The sequence below is a fragment of the Tiliqua scincoides genome, chromosome 3, assembly GCF_035046505.1.
Source record: "Tiliqua scincoides isolate rTilSci1 chromosome 3, rTilSci1.hap2, whole genome shotgun sequence".
NCBI lineage: Eukaryota > Metazoa > Chordata > Lepidosauria > Squamata > Scincidae > Tiliqua > Tiliqua scincoides.
This window is the reverse complement of record NC_089823.1, coordinates 219,404,369-219,427,324: the sequence shown is the minus strand read 5'-3', so window position 1 is coordinate 219,427,324 and position 22,956 is coordinate 219,404,369. Positions and strand designations below refer to the sequence as shown.

Below are 22,956 nucleotides of genomic sequence, written 5' to 3'. Positions count from 1 at the left end.
CTCATATGATTTTCTTTTTAAAGTTAGAAAAATGGACCTTACTGGATAGGAGGGAGGTACTTAATCAAGCCTTGCTGGCACTGTGTAGAAAACTTTATTCTACGCACTTAAAGAAATAAGAATAAAGAATAAACTTAGAATAAAGAAAACTTTATTCTAAACTTGTCAGTTAGGTCATGAAAGCCAATACATTTTGAAAAGAATCTTCATCAGGGACTATGGTGCAGCAGGAAGACTCATAGTGCTAAGAGCATGTGCAGAAACTCCCAGATTCAACTTGTCATACCACAAGCACCTAATGTAAAAAAAAAAACTGAAAGCATTATTAGCACTAAAGAAGGGCATCTCTTGGCTCCTATGTGATCATAGCTAACTGCTGTATATAGAATGGAAAATGAAACTAACTGAAAGCTACTGCTTTGGCCCTAAGGGGCCCTGTGAAACTAAACAGTTCAATAAGGGAATGTCACTAAGTTGGTTTGTTTTGACTCTCTTTGGTGTTTTATTGCTATTGGTTTGTTTTGCATTGGTGTTTATGGAGTTATTTTATTATTATATTTGTGTTGTGAGCTGGTTTGAACTCCCGTAAGTGTGGAAAGGCAGGATAGAAATGTTCTTAATGAAATAATTTACAATTGCCCACAGCAACTATTTTCCATGGTATAACACAATCCATGGAGCTTAATGTAAAGGAACTCAGGCTAGGAAAGGCCTTTGCCTGAGACTTTGGAGATGCAATACCAGTTGGCACAGTCTGCACTTAATGACCAATGAACTGACCCAGTAAAAGGCAGCTTCTGAAGCAGCTCAGAGGAGGGAAGTTGTGTGTGCGCTCCTGGTAATAGGAATGAAGGGGTGCTTCCCTCCCCTGTCCATTGGGATACCATCCTCACTCCACCCACTTACCTGTTGTCCTTACTTGTTCACTTGCTGCCGTCTTCTGTGGAAGATGGACTTGTGGGCATTCAGGTAGGTGGCAAAATTTGAGAATTCTGGTGGTGTGGAGGCACAGGTTGCCCTTGGCAGCACAACTGAGCATGACTTGCTCCAAAATGAAGTGTTGGACTGGCCATCATAGTATGCTTCACAGGCAACAGTCTCCTTGTTATGTAACTGTCTTGGGGTAACCAAAGCTGCTTATGGGTGCATACCGCAGTTCCTTATTTATGTTTATATGTATGGTCAGGGTATCATTTGAAGAATACATGAATCATTTGCTCCTTCACTTTCAGTGGGAATTAACACAATATGGCTACTGCACAGTCATACATTGGCTTAGTTCATGTACTCTTTGGTTTTCAAAGAAAGAGACATCTCATGAATTGGGTTATATGCCTGTATGATTGTGTGTGCCTAGTTCCTACATTATCCATTGCCAGGTGTATCTGGTGGTTCATGACTTGTCACCACACTTCCACCATATACAGTTTATAGGAGTCTAGATTGGGTAAATATATTTTTCTAACATATTTTGAACATACCCACACACACCCCTACCTCTGTTGCCTGAGCCAGGATGGTTCACTTCTGCATCAACAACCTTTTGGAGACTATAATTTCCATTGAAAATCTTATTTGCAATTTTCATTTTTAAAAACATGCAATTAACAAGTTAGCTTATTAATAATCATTTAAAATATAAAGTATTTTTGATTTTGTAAACAACCCATAATGATATGACAATAATATTCCCACTATTAATTAGGATAAGAACAGCCCCACTGGATCAGGCAATAGGCCCATCTAGTCCAGCTTCCTGTATCTCACAGCAGCCCACCAAATGCCCCAGGAAGCACACTAGATAACATGAGACCTGCATCCTGGTGCCCTCCCTTGCACTGGCATTCTGACATATCCCATTTCTAAAACCAGGAGGTTGCACATACACATCAAGGCTTGTAACCCATAATGGATTTTTCCTCCAGAAACTTGTCCAGTCCCCTTTTAAAGGCATCCAGGCCAGATGCCATCACCACATCCTGTGGCAAGGAGTTCCACAGACCAACCACACACTGAGTAAAGAAATATTTTCTTTTTGTCCTAACTCTCCCAACACTCAATTTTAGTGGATGTCCCCTGGTTCTGGTGCTATGTGAGAGTGTAAAGAGCATCTCTCTATCTACTTTATCTTTCCCATGCATAATTTTGTATGTCTCAATCATGTCCCCCCTCAGGCATCTCTTTTCTAGGCTGAAGAGGCCCAAACGCCATAGCCTTTCCTCATAAGGAAGGTGCCCCTGCCCAGTAATCATCTTAGTTGCTCTCTTTTGCACCTTTTCCATTTCCACTATGTCCTTTTGAGATGTGGTGACCAGAACTGGACACAATACTCCAGGTGTGGCCTTACCATCGATTTGTACAATGGCAATATTTGCCATTTTGTTCTCAATATGAATATAAAATATGCATTTTCATTTTAAAATATATGCATGCATGGCATACATAAAGAAATAAATCTTTCAAATATTGTAAATTAGATCACATTAGATTCCAACACTGGAATAGCAATATATAATAAATGACATACCAAATACCTTGTGTTTATCATGCTGTTTAGAAAGCTTTCTAGTTTATTGTGGATATGTCATCTAGGATAGAAGACTGGATACTAGGTGATGAATTATTTTTCTATGCCATTAATGTTAATCTCTTATTCTTTTTGACGATGGTAATACTTTTTCCTCATTATTTTAAATGCTGTCCAGTGGGGGAAAAATACTAACCCTCCAAAGGAGATGTTTAATTACCTTGCTAAGATTCTTTTCAAATAATACAGCTTCTTTCCATAATGCGATTTTATACTCCTAAAGGAGGTATTTTATACCTCATATGAGTTAAGTCTGCATTTGATGCACCGTGCAGGCTTTTATTATAAATTTATTTCTATTCTTGCAAATTTGAATTCAGTGTCCCATTTCTGCACAGTTTAGCCTCTATATTCCTGGATGCATCTTGTGCCTCTTGTTGCTATTGTAATGTATTCATTAGGTTTTGTGAAGAGTCGTGGGCAGCTCAAGCGTAACCTGCACTGGAACAGAAAGGCCACCTTGCCTGTGCTGTATCCAGTGCATGTGGCTGTGGCTGTGCATGTGGCTGTGGAGGTGGCTGTGGGGCAACTCGGAATAAGGGAATATTTATGGATGACCTAGCCCCATAAATATCCAGCCATGAGGCTGGTCCCACCCCCTCCCAGACCTGGTCTGCCCACTGGCCTGCCCACCCCCACCCCAAAATGCTCCCATTCTGCCACCCTCTCCAGCCCCTTGCGCTGGTTGGCACTTACTTACCAGCCCAGGGCTTGGATCTGGCATGGGGTAACCAGCACACATCCTTGTGCCAGCCCAGCCTCCTCTGGAGTAGTCGCGAATGTGCTTTACATTTGTTAAACATCTGGGCCAGTGCAAGGGACTTACACTGGCCAGTGACAAGGTAAGGATTGTGTTCAGAGTCATTTAATTGCCCTAAACAAAACAGGAAAAATATCAGGTCCCAAAATGTACACTAGAAAACTATTTTTGTAGAAAGCAAATATACACACAAAATACAAATACAATACACACAAAAAAATATGACCTTTGTATTGCCTTGTACTTCCTTTAATATAGTTTGCTCATGATAATATCACTGTTTGGGGTATTCTGAAATTCTGTTTATGTCTGTTGTAAATTAAAGGTGTATCCGGACAGATGGGTAGTCCTTTGCATGATCTTCTGCTGGTATTGATGGGGTGGTAGTACAGATTATACTGTACTAAGTTTCATGATACAGGTCCATCCTATTTATACATGGATTTGACTCAACGCAAATGACTGCAATTGAGAAGAAATGTGCTGATCCCTGGAGAAGGGGAAAAATGCATCCCTTTAAAATAAGTTTAAAAAACTGAACAGTCCTTTAACAATGGTCTCCTTAATGGGGGGGGGGCAGCTGGCTAACAATCCATCAATCCTTCTCTCTCCAGCGGACCCCTCCCTTCCCCCTGAGCACATGAAAGAAAGGTGATCACTTTGCATTGGTGAAGGGAGGGACTGAGTGAAGTCCTCTTTGGAGGATGTCTGATTGATGAATTGTCTTCTTAATGACTCTTATCTTACTTCCTGGTTTTCTTATGCAAAATCCTGTACCTTATTTAAAACTTGCAGCCCATTTCATCATAATGGAGCCTTATTATTGGTTGGATGTGGGTGCAATAGTGCCTATTCAGCATTAAGAAACAAAGACCAAGGTTGCCAATTTGGGACAAGGGAGATGTGGTACAGGACACATGTTTTAGGATAACAAGCTGCAAGAGTGCAAAGAAATGAAATTGTGACAAAATATACCCTGTCTCTTGCTCAGTTGTTATCTCATGTAGCAGAAACAGTTAACTGGAAGCAAAGGAAGAGGAAGGATATGCTGTAAAACTCCCCATCACCAACCATGTTTTGGTTGCACTGGTGAAATTTGTATTCCGCTGGCTTGCACTGTTACAAAAGCACTGTAAAGTGCTTTGTAACAGGGTTGGTAACCAACATGTGTGGAAAGGCTCCAGCCTTTCTATCGGCATGCCAGCTACTAGCACTGTTGCAAATGTCCCTTTACCCTGAGGAAACTTTCAGGAACCAGAATTCCCCTGCAGAATCCAGTATGGCCCTTGCCAGCACCTTTCTTTGTAAGGTAATCATAATTGATGCATCACATGTGAATTAGCTTAAAGCACTGTGCATTACAGAGACAGATAAATTTAAATATTCTTTTAGTAGAAGTGGTCCATTTTAAACAATCTTTGAAAGTGATGCTTGAAGTATCTGTTTTGTACAGTGTTTAGGCTATAAATGATTTTTTTTTTCAAATTATTGATAGTGCACTGTTAAAGTTGACTTCCTGTTAGTGTCAACTGAATCTAATAATTAAAAGAAACTCTAATAAATTCTACTAAAAGAAATTAAATTAAAAGAAAATTACGTTTTCTATGAAAACAGGTTATTAAAAAGGTATTTGCTTTTTCACTGTAAGATGAATTGCTTTTCTGTTTAACAATGATTCAGTATCAGATAGATACTTTGTTTACAGTCATCCGACCAGCTAAACACAAACAAAACAAAATACAGAATTAAAACCAACACCCCTTTACATATATATAAAATCATAAAATCAGAGGTTTACACTCTCAATTTTCTTTCTTACCAACTGTGCAGCATAACAAAAGCGGGCAACCCTGAATGATATATCAGAGTATACGTCAGAAAGCAGAAAAGCAAGCTGCTCCTCCACCTGTACCTTCGTTTCAGTACCGAAAATCGGGGAGATAAATTTAGCTCTCAAATCATCTTATATGGACATTGCAAAACAATGAGCAGTTGTCTCCACCACATTTTGAGGGCAGGGGCACAGTCTCTCTGAATAGGGATGCCTTGCATAGTGCCCCAAAAGAACTGCTGATAAAAGTACATTACACCTAGCTTTGGTAAAAGCAATCCTAAATTTAGGAATAACATTATAAAAATATCTGGCAGGTGAAAGTACAAAAGCTTGATCCCCAAGAAAACATAAACAGAAAGACTGGCTCTTGCAGATCTCATTTCAAGGTCCACCAACCTCTGACGCAATATTCCTTTTGCATCTCCCGGGCTCATCATCATTAAAGACTCTGGGGAGAGATCGCAGAGTTTGAAATGATCCAAGCACCTTCTTTCCCAAGTGCCTACGAAAGGATCCGAAAATATCAAATAAGTAAAGTTATCCTGTCTCGAGAGAATCTTCAAGAAATAATGCAAGGCATTTAGCCACATCGACATCTCTATACTTGGGTTACCGGATTCCAGCCTGACCACAGTGTTCAGCACACATCGGGGAACGTACATCAATTGACGCAAAAATTTGGTCTGGATCACCTCCAGAGACCTGGTATTTAAATATGGGGCGGATTCAGTATCAGCACAAAATAATGAGAGAGGATCAGTTTGACCAGACTGTTTCAGCAGGCTCTGCAAACATTTAATCTTTGCAATAAAGATAAACTTATATCCCACAAAGTTATAATAAGAAAAGTTGTCATTTGTAAGTAATAATTAGAATTATTCATAAGATGTCCTGGTTTTTAAAAAATTCTTCAGATAAAAATTACTTTCATTATGAATTAACAAAATCCACATTGTTAGCAGTTTAAAGTATACCTTATGTCTTTGCAGCATCAAATATTGAAGTGAAGTCTGAGTGTTGTGGCAAATTTATACAGGTATTTAATTTGAACACCAAGGTTGTGTTTTCATTACTTTGTGGGGATGTTTGTATTTCCCCCCATTAGCCAATGATCTGACATCCACATTTGTACAATACTCCTGAGAGAAGATGGATGCAAAGTAGGAGCTGAGCAGTTCCACCTTTTTTTGTCATCAAACACCAGTTAACCATCCTTAAGCAGTCCATTAGAAACTTTCTGCTCATTTAAAATAGCATGCTGGAAGGGCTGTGACTGCTGTGATAGTAACTGCTGCATGGGCAAAGTATCTAAAGCCGTCCCACCCTAAAACTGAAATTGCAGTGTCAGCTTGTTTTATTGTCTCCTTTTAAAAACAAAAACTTGTAAGCATTACTTTAGATTCTCTTCTCTCATTTGATGCTTGCCAGAGGAATCTCAAGTGATCCCTTTCTTAAATCAGCATCATGATTTCAAGATAGCAAAACACAGTCCAAATACATTAACAACATAATAAGCTGATGGTCAGACCTTGGGTCACTGCTATCAACATTCTAGTTTTCTTACAGCCCAATAGCCCTGCTGGTGGAAATAGTGTTCCACTAATGCTGGCTTCCATAAAATAGCTGTGAAGTGCACTCAGGCAGTTTGTGCTGGCAGAAAGACTAGCGCCCTCCTTTGTGTGTTGTTGCCATGCTAGCCACCTGTCAGAGCAGGATAAGCCAGTGTGGGAGGCAGGAGTGTAGAAGGCAGGAGGGAGTGGAAGGAAGAGGGCAAAACCGGGTGGGTAAGAGAAGGAACAGACAGGAATGCTGAAGGTTCAGTCCATCAGCATGGCATATGCCAGATCTTATCCTCCTTAAGGAAAGGCTCCTCATCCCCTTTCTCTCCTTGGATGTGTGCCAGCCATTCCACTGGCACAGGTTCAAGGAGACCCACGTGGGGGGTGGGAAGCTTACAGAAGGGAAAGGAGATTTAAATCCCTTTTGTTTTTGGGGTAGTGGTACTGGCATAGGGAAGGATAGGGCTACTATTCTATATACACTTATTGTAGATAAATCTCATTGAATTCAATGAGATTACTTCTGAGTAAACATGTATTGGATTGTGCTGTATAACTTCCTAGTCCTGCAAAAGTTAGCTTCTTAAAACAAGCTGGGAACCCATACTATTACAATTATTACCCAAAGGGTCAGGGAGAGATTAGGGAAAATTCCAAACCCTGGCAGGATGCAACTCTTACCCTCTTACACCAACATTCAGGTTCTTTTGAAATACATTCCTTTGGTCAATGAAATGTATTGCACTTAATCTTCAAAATAGAAGAACTTTGTTACAAGAAAAGATTAGTACTTAAGGGAGCACTTGTTACTCTGTAAACATTAATAACATGCATTTACAGTAGCACTCAAAACAAGAAAAGTTAGCTAGCTTATCTACAGGATAGTAAAGTTACTGAGTTACCAACATTGCAGGATAGCCAGCAGTCTAATACACCATCAGCTGCCTTCTAATTCTGCAGCATAAGGACTGCTAACTCAAGCTTCCTTCTCTCATGTGAATCAACACCTAGGTTTTATACTCCAAATTACAAATGAACAGCCTTGGACAGATGAATTACACTTGGACAGCCTCACATCTTCTACTTAGCAACCAGCCTAAAACCAGCCTTTTCCTTTAAAAGGCACTTTGCCCAGCCCTGTGACAGATATGGCCTTCCCTTATGCTGCTTTAAACAACAACAACAACACTTTGCTTGAGTAAATGCTGTCATTCAGACATTTGTTGTCTCACATTATTGCCCAAGTACCCTAAGGCATTGTCTTTCAAACTGTGGGTCAGGACCTACTAGGTGGGTTGCAAGCCAATTTCAGGTGGGTCCCCATTCATTTCAATATTTTATTTTTAATATATTAGACTTACTACCATGATGTGTGACTACATTTGGAGAAATGTTACAGACCTGTGCTTTTAATAAGTTACTATGTGTATTCTTTTAACAATGATAATAAATGGGACTTTTTCCTGGGTAAGTATGGGTAGGATTGCAGCCTAGGATTGTTAAAAAATTTCCTGCTTGATGATGTCACTTCCAGTCATGACATCACTTCAGGTGGGTTCTGTCAGATTCTCATTCTAAAAAGTGGGTCCAGATGCTAGATGTGTGAGAACCACTGCCCTAAGGAGTACATATCATCATTGGCATTTTTTAATGGGCTGGTTGGGCATTTGTTTAGCATACTACTTAACTAATCTTGTGAGTGCTTAGTCAAAGGATAGAATATCCCTGTTCAATCATTATCCTGGGTTGAATGATTGCAGATATATACATTCTGGTCTATTTTGTGCCTATTAACACTTTCATTCCCCTCTTGCTATCCAAGTTGGAGTAAAAAGGGGGAATATAGTTGTGGTTAGGGTCAGACTTTTTGTGCTGCTGATGCATATTGATTTCCTGAACAAAGGAGTCACACAAAGGCGTTGATCTTGCTAGCCTTTGTATGACTGTTCTGGTGATGCTAGCACAGAACTTGGGTTGTGGAAAGGATGTTGTGGGGGAGGATAGAAGATTTGAGAATCTATACATCCATTCTCCTAAACAAGTATCTTATTCATGGAGTTCTGTTAGTTAAACTTTTTATGACTATGACTCTGTGATAGACCTCACAATAATAATTTGATTTTATGAACTAATTCATTGTTCATTTTTATTTTGGAGATTCATTTGTAGCAATTATATAGTGCTGTAGTATTGCTACAAAGTAGCCGATCTTTTAATTCTGTAGTTACAAAAAATGTACACCTAAGCATTCTTTTGTCTTTCAGTGAATCTGATGTTTCCAGTTTGGAAGATAAAGGTAATTGATTTTTTAAAACCATACCAAATGTTTTAAAATATATTTAAAATGCTGTTAAACAATATCCTATTTGAAACAGGAGTAGATCTTTACTAGGTGGGTCTTATTAATTTTGTAAGATATTTCATAGCTTCAAAAAGTTGGTTTTGTTCTCCCCCAAAGTTCTGTTACATACTCCTTTCAATTCATTTGAATTAAAGCTGTAATTTTGAGATGTATTTTTTTCATAGTAATCCTGCTCACTTCAGAATGACTACTTTGGAAGTTAGTGGTCCGTGTTTGATCCCAGGTAAGGGACCATAGCAGAGTGGTAGATTACATCATTTGCATGCAGTAGGTCCCAGGTTCAATCCCTTCTACCTCCAGGTAGCAAAGAAAAAGGCCAGTTTGAAACCCTGGAGGCTACTGCTGGTTGTAGCATTGTTGGTCGGTGTCAACAATGATCGGTGTTTCTCAAGGTTTGTCCTCCACTGTACCAATTCACATAGTCCATCTATTTGAAGTAGCAGCAGCAGTAACTGGTGATGACATCATTGCCAGTTCCTTCTGGGTTGGGAGGCTAGATTCCATACAACAAACAGCAGTAAGAGCGGTTAACCTGTTGTAAGCTGCCTTGAGTCCCTTCGGGGAGAAAGGTGGGGTAAAAATATTATTATTATTATTATTATTATTATTATTATTATTATTATTATTATTATTATTATTAAGAGGCTCAGGGTGGACAGAAGGGTTTTTGAGCACAGAAAAGCATGCTTTGGAGCCTCCTGTGGCTGTTTGTTATGTCACATTCCTGGTCTCGCTGCTTGGTGGAATGTGTCCAGGGGTCCCACAGGTACCACCAGATACCACCTCAAGTATAGCTGGTGATACCTATACTGCTGGTTGAGGAACACTGAGCTAGATGAACCAATGATCTAACTGGGTATAAGACAGAGTCCTATGATTACAAAAGTTAATATTAGCCATTGTACAGAGTGTTTGACTTAGTCTGGGGTGTCTGAAGCTCAGACATATTTCTCAGAATTTTGTGGCTCTGTTCACAGCTCATGAAATGTGGGAACTGTTTCAGCAGTTTACGGGGTAGCGGGTATTACAGGGTGAGGAACTGCTGCTAATTGCGTGGTGACTACCATTTGTTTTTTTTCCAGATTACCCAGTTGTGACTTTAGCCAGCTTTGTTGTGATCAGAGCTATAAGATGCTCTTAATGTCTCTCTTGAAAATTTTGCCCATCTCCAAAAATGCAGAAGAGGGGAACTGACTTAAGTTAATTTATTATTAATGTTGCTGTGTTTACATAAAATATGATGGCACAACTTCATTTTATTTCTGACTGTTCTAAGAAAATATAGAATTCCAAGCCATAGTATGTGCTAGCCATGGTTCAGATTCAGAACTCAGATTAATGTTCCTGATATTCTAACTATGGTTTGTGTGCGTTTCTACTTCCCCCTGCTTTTCCGAAGAATCCCAGGATGCTGTCATTTCCCCATGCCTTAATTACATCTAGTTTGAATTGGTGTAGTGATCTCTGCAGGGTTGTCTTGGAAAAGAATTCTGGAACTACAGTTGTTACAGAATGCAGCTTCTGAATTCAGTCAGGGCTTGATGATCTAAGCATGTTTTGCCAATTTTCTGACTATTGCATTGTTTCCCTTTTCATTTCTGGGTGAAAATTAAAGCACAGGCATTTACTCTTAAGGCCCTAAATGGTCTGGGAACTACATGCCTGAAACATACCTGCACCCATATAACCTTGTCCAAGCCCTTTGATTGACTTCAGAGGTCTTACTCATTGGCCTACTATTTATTACACAATTGCTGGACACTAGCCGCAGGGATTTTTTGGTGGTGAGTCTTCAGCTATGAAACACGCTTGTTGTGGAGCTATGGTAGACTCCTTTTCCAGCCTTTAGATCTGCTGTCAAACAATTTTATTTCAGCATGTTTCTGAAATCTGTTTTTCCTGCCTCTTTTGCTGCTGCCTTTTTTCCATCATTGTTTAGTGGGACTGCAGGATTTATTATTTTAATTAAAGTTGTTTGTCATCTTTTTAATATATTGTATGCTATTTCTCATAGAAAAGTAATATCTAATAGCCACTTTGAAAGCCCACCAGGGAAATAAAGTGGGGTATAAATTTGTAAGGAAGTAAATTAGTAAATATCTACATTAGCTGCCTTTTATATTAGAGCAGTGTTTCTCAACCAATGGTACCAGTACAACCGGTGGTACTTGAAGTGGTGTCCAGTGGTACTCGCAAGACCCCCAGACCTCTGCCACCTTGCAGTGAGATCAGCAACGCAGTACAACAAGCAGCGATAGGAGGCTTGGCTCTGCAGGTAGAGCCTGCACTTTTTGTGTATGCAAAAAAGCCCTCCTTTCCACTTTGAGCCTCTTACCAGTGTTTATTGTGTTGTATCTGGCCTCCCAGTCTGAAAGTAACTGGTGATGACCTCCTCATCGGTTACTGCAGATAGTAATTCTAGTAGGTGGACCATGTACCCCAATGTACAGTGGGGGACAAACACTGAGAAATGCTGCGTTAGAGCAATGTTGTATTTCAGGTCCAGTGCCAATTCAGTTTGCCTCAAACTGTAGTTTGCAATCCATCTTCAAACTGTGATCCCAAAACCTGGTTTGGTACTGACAATGCAAAACATTTGGGGGGGGGGGGATGGTGTTGTTTCAGATATCCTGATAAACCAAGACTGAGTGTTGTATCAAAATATCTCTTGCTCTCCAATTCACTTTGAGAAAACCCTTATCTTTCAGTTCAATTCTCTATGAGTACAAAAGGAATAGTAGAAGCATACTTAGACCATTTTGACTCATTCACGCTTAAAGTAATTCTTGTTTGGGTTGCTTTATAATGTTAATGTAGAACCTGCATTGACAAAAATAATCATATTTTTTACACACACACAAAATGATTCAGCCTTCACATATGAAAATACCTTTTAGGGTTGTTAGAGTAAATGCTGATGCAATTATAGTTTTGCAGCCAAGTTTAATACTGTTTAAAAACATGAGCCAATCAGGTATCAAATTACAACTGTAGGTTACAGAGTAATACAGTTGACTTCCTCATGAAAAACTAAATAGATGTCTTAGGGCTAATTATTCAGATACAGTTTCTGCCCTTTCATTTTAGTTTTTCCTTGCACAGCATTTAAAAAAAATGGAAGTTAGACATAGCTGTTATAATGCTTTTTAAGAGCAATGATACTATTTCTAGTTTTATTATATAATGAATTTTTATATAAATATAATATATTTATAATTTTATATTGTGTTTAATTTATAAATTATAAAGGTTTTTGCATTATTCTCTAGGTTTTGTTTAAATGCCCTTGGGTTTATTTTAATTACTTCTCATATTTTTATGATAATTTGTACGACTTGGTTTTATCATGTTGTAAGCTCTCATGAGGTCCTAAAGGGAGAAGACAGAAGAGAGAAAATACCATTATTGCATAGTTCAATCCTGCAATATGTATTTATGTATAGAATGCTTTCTTATCCAAGTTGTCCTCATTGACTCCAACAATAGTTGGAGAGCCCAATCCTATGCATGTCTACTCAGAAGTAAGTTCCATTGCAGTCAATGGGACTTACTCCCAGGAAAGTGTGGATAGGATTGGGCTGCCAATCTGGTTGGCTTAGGCATCTTGGTCTGTAAATTCCCTGTGGCTGCTATGGCATGAAGAATGATAATACTACAATGGTTAAGAGTTAAATTAGGTGTTAAGAAGGATGTGCGACATGGAATGGTGTTTTCTGTCTTTAAAAGAAGCTGAGAGGTGCAGAATGGGGCGGAACTACATTGGGGCGCTTAGGTGCTTGCCCCCTCTGCAGGTCCAAACCCAGTTGTGGTCCCCCAGGGATGGCCCAACCAGATCTCCTACCTGATGCAGTTGCTGCCTCACAAAACCCACAGATATAAACAAACAAATACAGTCACCTCTCTCCTTCCCATGCAATCTGTTTCTACAAAACAGGAAATGCAAGTCATGTTGGGATGTCCTGTATGTTCTGTTTTAAAGTGCCCACAAGAAAGCAGTGAGCTAAGTAGCTGTTTTGTTTTTGTATTTTGTGGGGGGAAGCAGTGATCCACACCCCTACTTCATCTTCCTTCCTTCCTTTCATGGTCCCTTGCGACCCTTTCAAGGGACCACTTGAGGAAGGAACAAGATGAAGGGCTAGCAAAGAGAATTGATGTGACTTCATCTGTGGCAGGCTGGTGGCAGTCGCAAACCACATTGCTTGCGTTGTGGATGGGTTGGTCTGGTGGTCCTCACCATGCTACTTTATAAAAAAAGCTTCCACTGAAAGTCAGGAAGCTTTTTTGTTTATATATACCATGGGTTACAATTGCGATTGAAACTGTGGAGTGACAAAGTCTTCTGTAGTTCTGCCCAATTTTGTGACCCCCCAGCTGCTAAAACAGAAGCAGCATTCCATGTTACACATGTTATGTAATTGGTCCCTCACATCTTGTCTAGTCTTATGTGAATACCTGACTAGTTTTGCCGTACTTGATAATACCTATGAGGTAGCACACAAATCTTCTGTGCTGTCTCTGTTAGTGCCATGCAGGTTTCCTTATCTAGTACTTATGCTCTGTGACAGAAAAGAAAGAAACCATTAGTGCAGAAGCATTTGCTTGTGGATGGGTTCATCCCGTAGGGTCCCAAATGATGAGTATAATCATTGTTCCCAGTCTTGTACAACTGATCTATAAATGGTTCTATGATCTAAAACTTCCTTTTGTCCTTATTTTTGAAATATTTTTTAGAAATATTGATTGAATTTTTTAATTCCCAACTGATTCTTTCCCCAAAATAGATTATTACAACTCTAAAGATGAAGATTTTCTTCAAGAAAGTAGATCAGGTAAACATTAACTTATTGGTAAATCCACACTTAAGACATGTCTTCTTGAATGGTTATTGAAAATTTATGTATTAGATTTATATTCCACTTTTCTCCCTGAAGGGCACCCAAGGCGGCTAACAATCAGGTTCAAATACAAGACAACAGATAAACATTAAAAATACAAAACAAAAACAATTAAAACAAGATAAAATACATAGATAAAATACATAGCAGCAGATTGAAAGCACGCAGTAAAAGACAAATTTATAAAAACAGCGCTTATAGTGCCTTGAAGGCTTTCCTGAATAAAAAAGTCTTCAGGCCCCACTGGAACGTTAATAATGAGGGAGCTGCTCTCAATTCAAAGGGAAGGGAATTCCATAGTGTAGGTGCCACCACCGAAAAGGTCCTGTTTCTGGCTGCCATTCCCTTCACCACTCTCAATGACGGCACAACCAACAGGGCCCCTTCTGATGACCTTAGAGAATGGACTGGATTATACGGAAGAAGGCGGTCTCTCAAATACGCTGGTCCCAAGTCGTTTAGGGCTTTAAAGGTCATAACCAGCACCTTGAATTCAGCCCGGAAGCGAATGGGCAGCCAGTGCAGCCGCCGGAGTAGCGACGTGACGGAGTCAAACCGCCGACCCCCAGCAACTACCCGAGCCGCCGCATTCTGCACTAGCTGTAGCTTATGGACTGTCTTCAGGTGCAGCCCCACGTAGAGCGTGTTACAATAATCTAATCTTGATGTCACTATGGCATGGATCACCGTGGCCAGATCCGCTTGCGACAGGTACGGCCGCAGCTGGCGCACCAGCCGAAACTGGGCAAAGGCACCCCTGGCCACAGTCGACACCTGGACATCCAGGAGGAGCTGCGAGTCCAGGAGAACCCCCATGCTGCGAACCTGCTCTTTCAGGTGGAGTGCAACCCCAATCAGAGCAGGGCGATAGTCCAGCATCCACATCGTGGATTTCTGCACCAGGAGGACCTCTGTCTTGTCCGGATTTAATCTCAGCTTGTTTGCCCTCATCCAGATTCCAACTGCCTCCAGGCAATGCTCCGGGACAGAGAAAGCCACCCTGGAGTCAAGTGGAAAGGAGAGATAGAGCTGAGTGTCATCAGCATACTGATGGCACCCAACTCCAAATTCCCGGATGACCTCTCCCAGCGGTTTCATGTACGAGTTAAACAACATGGGGAAAAATATGGAACCCTGTGGCACCCCACACCTCAAAGGCCAGGGTGCCGAACAGGCGTCCCCCAATACCACCATCTGGGACCTGTCGGCCAAGAAGGACTGGAACCACTGTAAAACAGTGCCCCTGATCCCCACCTCAGCCAGCTGTCCCAGAAGGACACCATGGTCAATGGTGTCAAAAGCCGCTGAGAGGTCCAAAAGGACTAGCAAGGATGCACTCCCTCCATCCAGCCCTCGGCGTATGTCATCCACCAAGGCAACCAAGGCCGTCTCCGTCTCGAAGCCAGACCCGAAGCTAGATTGAAAGGGATCCAGATAATCCACTTCATCCAGGATCCTCTGGAGCTGAGACGCCACCACCTGCTCGATCACTTTGCCCAGAAACGGGAGGTTCAAGGCTGGCCGATAATTATCCAACATAAAGGGGTCCAGAGAGGGCTTTTTCAGGAGGGGGCGAACCACTGCTTTAATAATAATAATAATAACAGTATTTATATAACGCTTTTCAACTAAAAGTTCACAAAGTGGTTTACAGAGAAAAATCAAATAACTAAATGGCTCCCTGTCCCCAAAGGGCTCACAATCTAAAAAGATGCTTTAATGGCAGAGGCACCACCCCCTCCCTCAAAGATGAATTTACTAACCACTAGGCCAGTCCCTCCAGGGCAGATCTAACCAGCCATGCTGGGCACGGATCCAGCAGGCAGGCAGTTGGCCTCACACTCCAAAGGATCCTGTCCACATCCTCAGGTTCTACAAGCTGAAAAGAATCCCACAAAATGGGATTGACAGGTGCCATGGGGACATCACTATACATTGTCAACATGGAGTCCAAGTTGTGGCGAATCCGAGTGATTTTATCTGCAAAGTGCCTGGCAAAGGTATTACAGCGGACCTCTGTGTGGTCTTCCTGATCCACTGATGGGGTCTGATGGAGGAGACCCCGTACCACACGGAACAGTTCCACTGGCCGGCTATGTGCGGATGCGATAGTGGCAGAGAAGAAGCAGCGCTTCGCTGCCACTATCACCACAGAGTAGGCCCTGTAGTGGGCCTTAGCCTGTGTCCGGTCGGTTCTGTCACGAGTCTTCCTCCACCGTCGCTCAAGACGCCTACACTGCCGCTTCATCATTCGAAGCTACTCGGTAAACCAAGGAGCCACTTTGACTCTACTGGCTGGGAGGCGCCGCTCAGGGGCAATCTCATCCACAGCCCTGGTCATCTCTGTATTCCAGAGATTAACCAGAGCCTCAGATGAGTCACTGGCCTTAGCAGCAGGAAAATCCCACAGAGCCCTCAGGAAACCATTCGGATCCATCAGTCTACAGGGGCGAACCAAACAATAAGGTCCTCCGCCTCTGTGGAGACAGAAGGCCACAACAAGTCTAAACGTTACCAGGAAGTGATCTGTCCATGACAACGGAGTGATGTTGATCTCCTCCACATCCAGATCACCATCCCTTTGCCCAGACAAAAACACCAGGTCTAGCATGTGTCCAGCCTCATGGGCTGGGGTAGAGATCTTTTGTGACAGGCCCATGGTGGCCATGAAATCCTGAGCTGCACCTACTTCTGGGGCCTCGGCATGCACATTGAAGTCCCCCAACACCAATAGGCAGGGGGCCTCCAATGCAATGTCCGAGACCAACCCAGTCAGCTCAGGCAGGGAGGCTGTTGGGTAGCAAGGTGGACGGTACACCAACAGAATTCCAATCCTGTACTGCCCCTCCAACAAGACATATAGACATTCAAACCCAGTGAATTGCTGAACAGGGCTCCTGGCAAGGGAGATGGACTCCTGATAGACTATCACACCCCCCTCCCCCTCCCTGCAGTCCTGGCTGTTGGACTACAAAGCTGGGAAAGATTCACTCCTCCCGCTTTATCCAACCAGGTCTCCCTAATAAAAGCCAGATCAGCACCCTCACCTAGGATTAAATCCTGGAGGGGACCGGTTTTATTGTTGACTGATATGGCATTTAAGAGCAGCACTTTCAGACCCAGAGCACTGTTGCCAAGGCCCCCAGTCCTCAGAGCGCTGGAGGGAAGGCTGGAAAGAGGGACGATCTGTCTACAATGGACCCTCCTTACCCTGGAACGGCCAGCCCTCACCCCACCACCATATCTTCCATGGCCCGTCGCTCTGTTGATGGTGGCACTATTCCCTTCCCCATAGCTCCCCTCAGAAGATAAACACATAACTTACCAGCGAGGCCTGTCCTAAAAGCCACTATAACAATGCACCTGCTCAGATTATAAATTTGACACTAAAAAAGTCCACACCCACAGTTAAAAGCCAGAGATTTGGAAGGGGGAGTGAGGAAAGACCCTGGTCTGCAAAGTCCAACAACCCACTCCCAAAACCACCTCTCTTGTCCAATCCAGTCCTGATAGTAGTACACCACATTATTTCCCACCCCTCTCTCACAGAGGTGCAATCTCACCCACCTTCCGGCTCCCCTCTCTCACAGGGGCAGCCCTACTCCTCACTTACTCCTGCATCAGGTCTTGAATATAAAACAAGGGAGGAGGGGGCACCAATTCATAACATTCCCTGAAGGGTGCAGACCAGGCCAAGAACAGGGCAACATTAGACACACTTAGTAGACTGATAACTGCCTGCTTCTTCAATCAGGCTGCTTGGTCTCCATCCACTTGGCTAAGAGCCATGGGCAAAGAGGCTACTCAGTTTGCTGAGGGGTTTACGGTGGAGCCTGCACCTTGGAACACCTGTGCTGGAAAGCAGCAGCAGCTCTGAAAGCCCCATTGCTCTCTCCCTTTAGGTGAGCCTACAAGGGGCCTCTAAGACCCAGCCTACTCAGTTTCCGGAGGGGTGTGGGGCGGAGTCTGCACCCCGGGAGCAGGGTCCACGAGGCTGCCGAGCCGTGGGAGCTGGGCAACTGCCCGGCGCTAGCCCAGCACCGGCCAGCGCTGGGCTAGCATCGTTGGGAGCCTGGCAGTTAGCCCCACGGTTAGCCCCATGTTCAGGCAGCATGGAGCTGTGCTGCCGAGCACAGGATTGGGCTCTATAACTGCATGTGAATACAAATAATCATCCTGGGATAAAAAGTGTTTTTTTTGTTTTCTTTTTAGATTATATAGTGAAACATGATTTGAGTAAACATTGCAGCCTGGTATGTCCTTAAGGCCTTAAGACATCTCAGGGAGTTTTGATAAAGACATAATTATATTTTGCTCCAAGAACTTAAACATTTTACTATGTATCATTTCCAATTTGAATGTAATGCTATTGTAACTATTATTAACAGTATTTATATACCGCTTTTCAACTAAAAGTTCACAAAGCGGTTTACAGAGAAAAATCAAATAACTAAATGGCTCCCTGTCCCAAAAGGGCTCACAATCTAAAAAGATGCAAAAAGAACACCAGCAGACAGCCACTAGAACAGACACTGCTGGGGTGAGGTGGGCCAGTTACTCTCCCCCTGCTAAAAAGAGGAGCACCCACTATCATTTTAATATGGCTAAGGCTAATGGATTTTCATTTTCTGAAGGTAATGACGGTTCCAGCAGCAACTCTGAAAGCAGCTTTTCTGACAGTGAGTCTGGTAAGTAAAATTATCTCTATTCTCTTACACACTTTTAAACTAGTATACACAGTTTGTTTTTCTAACAATACCTATGTAAGACAACTGTTTGCTTTTACCAGTATATTCCCTTGCTACTTTCCTTCATGTTATGTTGTATCTGCAATTGTTTATGTGTAAAGAAAAAAAGGGAAAAGATAATAGAGATAAAACAAGATAGTGTTCTATCTCATACATCAAACTTCTTAAAATGAGTCTTTTTGTGAATGTGGCAGTCCCAGCAGCAACAGGCCATAAATATACTTAAAAACTGGCAGCATTAGTAGCAAAACAGGATGGACAGGAAAAGAATTAGAGGAAATGGCTGCTGTCACTTAGTGGCAAAATATGTTTACATCCCTGAACCTATCTATATTTTAAATTGTCATTACATTATTTCAACAATTGGGGCTTTTTCTTTTTCAGATACAACTGAGGCAGACATAAACGAATCAAGTGAGTGTGGTTTATTTTTTCCTTCATCGCATTTATTTACAAGAGAAAGTTCCATAACAGAGTGTTTGTAAAATAATAAAAGAGAATATTTGAAAGCAAATAACTAAGTGCAAATGTTAACTGAAGCATTAGCTAGTTTTGAAAACCATTTTTTCCAATATAATTTTAGCAGAATTCAATCAAGGGATCATTAAAAAAAACATGTGGGTTCATTATCAATTGTAGATATAATTTAAATATTGTTTTTAAATTGCTATGGTTAGAAAATTTAAGAAGTGGCAAAATAAAGGCTAGTGTCCACTGTGGATAGTCTTAGGATGGCTGTGGAGAGCTTTAGAATGCCCACAGATTCAGTGAAGAGCCACAGATAGCCAAGAACAGTCATGGATAGCATGGGGTAAATCATACTCTTGTTCCCTGCGAATAAGCAAATCTGTGGGAATGGAGTGCACAGAAAATGGGAATTCTGTATGTCCCTGCTAGATCAACTGAAGGTCCTTTCTAGCATTATCTTTTCACAGCAGCCAGCCAGCCAGATGCTTTTGAGCAGCCCACAGGCAACAATAGGTTATGAAGGCAACAGACTGCCCCCCTAGAAACTAGTATTCAGTGGCATACTGTTGCCAAATGAGGAATTTCCAGCTAGCTTTCATGACGAGTGGCTGCATACTATCCTCATACAGAAATTCATAATTTCTGTAACCCCCTTTTAAAGGCATCTAAACTGGTGTCTGTCACCGCGTCATCTGGCAACTGTTCTAGAAGTTAATTATATAGAAAGTGAAGAAATCCTTTCTTTAGCCTGTTTTGAATACAGACATTCAGAACCTTGAATCAGGATCTGCTTCCAATCCTCTTTATTGAGCTACTGCAAATTCTAATATTTTTGGGAGAAATTGTGGGAGAAAATTATGTCTTTAATTTTTCAGTTGGTTGGTAGTACTGAATTATAACAACATTCATAACAATCATTATTGTTAATGTTATTGCTATAATTATTTGCATAAAACATTATGACACTTCTTTATCCTGTTTCTGGTAGTTTCAAGAAAAGTACAGATATTGGTGGAAGAGTAGTTTCATCATTATTGCATTAACAATGAGGTTTCATACACCTACTCCAAACAGTATTTTGCTTAGAGTGCTGGTGAATAAAGCACATGAAGAATTATACAATGTATGATGTGCTAAAGAATATATTTGAAAAATAAAAAGGCACAACGAAGGTAGTCCGATGCAATTTTTAGACATCTGTTGACACAATGACGTATAGAAACAAATTTATATTTTACAGATGAGAAACTGGAAAAGAAAGAACCACAGTCACATTGTGCTGAACCAGGTATGAGACCATCCTTGGAATAAAGAATGTCTAACAAGGTTAATAACTTCCAGTTTAAAAAAATCTATTTTCTTTTTGTCCATTTAGAGGTTAACACCCAACTACACTGTGAACGCTGCAGGATTCAGCAGGTATGTTTTTAAAATTCAGATATTTTTGTGAAGCGTTTTTATTTCATAAATGTAACACTCGTGTATCACTGAGTTGGTTTCCCCCCTTTTCTTTTTTTAAACATCAGGGGCAACAAGAACAAATAACCCCCAGAAGACTTGCCAGAGGACAGTTTCGGTATGTTTTGTTCAATATAATAGTCATTTAGTCACCTATGAAATGTGTGGAATTGTGTTTTTTGCCCGCTTTCACACAGGCATGATGTAAGCATGCTCAAGTGCACATCTGAACATTTTCACATATGAAGGGAGACAAAATAATAGAATAAGACATTCTTCCCCTGCACTAAGTCTTCATCCCCATATTTCCCAAATACCTGGGCAGGGAGGTAGATAAGGAGAGGCTCTTTTCTTCCTTTGCCTTGGGTGATATGGCTGGAGAGTGATAAAGGCAAAAAAGGACAGTGTCTTTCCTTTTCTATGGCATTTAGAACAGTTTCTCTCAATGTTTGTCCCTGCAGTACCACTTTGCATGGTCCACCTATTGAAAGAACCACTGGAAGTAACTGACAATGATGTCATTGCCAGTTACCTTTGAATTGGGAAGCCAAACACAACAAACACTGACTGATAAGAGCTGGGGCAGACAGGAGGGCTTTTCGTGTGCACGAAAAGTGCATGCTGGAGTCCTGTCTGCTGAGATAAGTCTCCTACTGCTGTTTGTCATGTTGTGTTGCAGGCCCCGCAGGCCTCCGCTCGAAATGACTCAGATTCTGAAGATTCAGAAGAAATTTACTTCCCTATGAGTCCTCCAGCTCATGAAGGCAATCCTCCTCGTAATGCAGAATGCCGAGCTTTGCTCCCTACTCCCCCAGGTCTTCCTCTGCTCCCACCTCATCTGCGGGCTTTACCCACAGTAGTAGTTGAGTACGGCCAGCCCCTAAGTTGGTGTGATGCCGACAGGCACGCAACTGGGTAGATCAGAATTGTTCCCAAGGCACTTCTCTGATTCTGCCTCAAGAATATCAGATACGGAGATTTGTTTCTGGTCCGCTGCCCCTTCCTGAAGTGCCACATCCAGTCTGGTGCTCACACTGGCCTTCGTTCCGCCGCTGTAACAAGCCGTCTCAGAACCGAAAGTAAAAAGCAACACATCAGTATTCACGTAGTCTTCTGCACCGCTTTTGTGTAAAACTAATCTAAACAGCATATAGAAACTTTTAGTAAGTTAATCCCTTAGTTCCCAATAGCTACATGAGTTAAGTGTCTGTTAGGAAGGGTTCGAGACTTACCTTCTTCCAGTCGCCGATTTCCTACGGTACCAGACAAAATGCAACGCTTGATAAGAGGGAACTAAGTGTTGGTGAGGATTTAGTGCTCCCTTGTGGTATAAAAGAGGAAGCACCACTGCTTCGCTAATTCTTTTGGTATATTGTTTAAGATACCTTAATTTAGCTTTTATATCTATGATAGCTCAAAGAGCATAGCTTAAATTATATACCTTAACCATGTGTGAAACTATATAAACCCTAGCTTGGAATGGAAGGGCAGACTCCCTCATATCTAGCTCCTGCTCCCTCTGTGTAATGTATATATTTATTCTGTAAAAGTTTGCTCCGTTTTACTATGACTTAGCTATTAATAATCATACAAATTATAATCAATGCTGCATAATTGAACTTAACTAATTTCTACATACTGTTATTCAATAAAACTTCTTAATAATAATAATAATAATAATAATAACAATAATTTTATTTTTACCCCGTCTTTCTCCCTGAAGGGACTTAAGGCAGCTTACAATAGGCTTATAAGCTTCTTATTAGAAGAAATATTGATTGTGTGACTCTCTTGAATTTTAAGTACTTATTTAGATTATCTAAGGACTTATCTAAAAAGTCTCAAAAAGCACATAACCCAAAAAGCACAGTTGTATTGTTGGTCTTGCTGCCTGGTGGCTGGTCTTGCTGGCTAGCAGTATCTACGGGTCCTGTATGTACCACCAGACACCACTACAAGTACCACCAGTGGTACTGGTTGAGAAACACTGATTTAGAATATTCAGATACAGATGGCTTTGCATGTCCTGGTAACTGTAGGATACTGTTTTGGGGATATGCAATACATACGAAGCAGAACTTTTTCAAGGTGGGTTGCACATTTCAAAACTATGGATGTTACTCCTGCTTAATAGAAAATGGATATCACTGAAACACCTTCAGATCTTACTGCAGGGACAGCCCAAGCTCATTAACTTCTTGAAACTGCATTTGATGTGCTGCCTTCTGCCAATGTGTGTGGGCACACATCAGCTCTCCTCCATGCCAGTCTTGCCAATGCCAGGC

The 22,956-nt window shown here is 41.4% G+C and overlaps 1 long non-coding RNA gene across 1 annotated transcript; it reads right to left on the bottom strand.

Annotated features, from left to right (window-relative positions):
- Nucleotides 1-195: 195 nt before the first annotated feature.
- LOC136645628 (uncharacterized) lies at nucleotides 196-21,943 on the bottom strand. The gene is made up of 4 exons (XR_010794151.1): nucleotides 21,904-21,943; nucleotides 5,578-5,683; nucleotides 3,288-3,461; nucleotides 196-295 (listed from the first exon to the last, which is right to left on the bottom strand). It is a non-coding gene; the product is annotated as an uncharacterized lncRNA (long non-coding RNA).
- Between the last annotated feature and the right edge of the window lie 1,013 nt (nucleotides 21,944-22,956).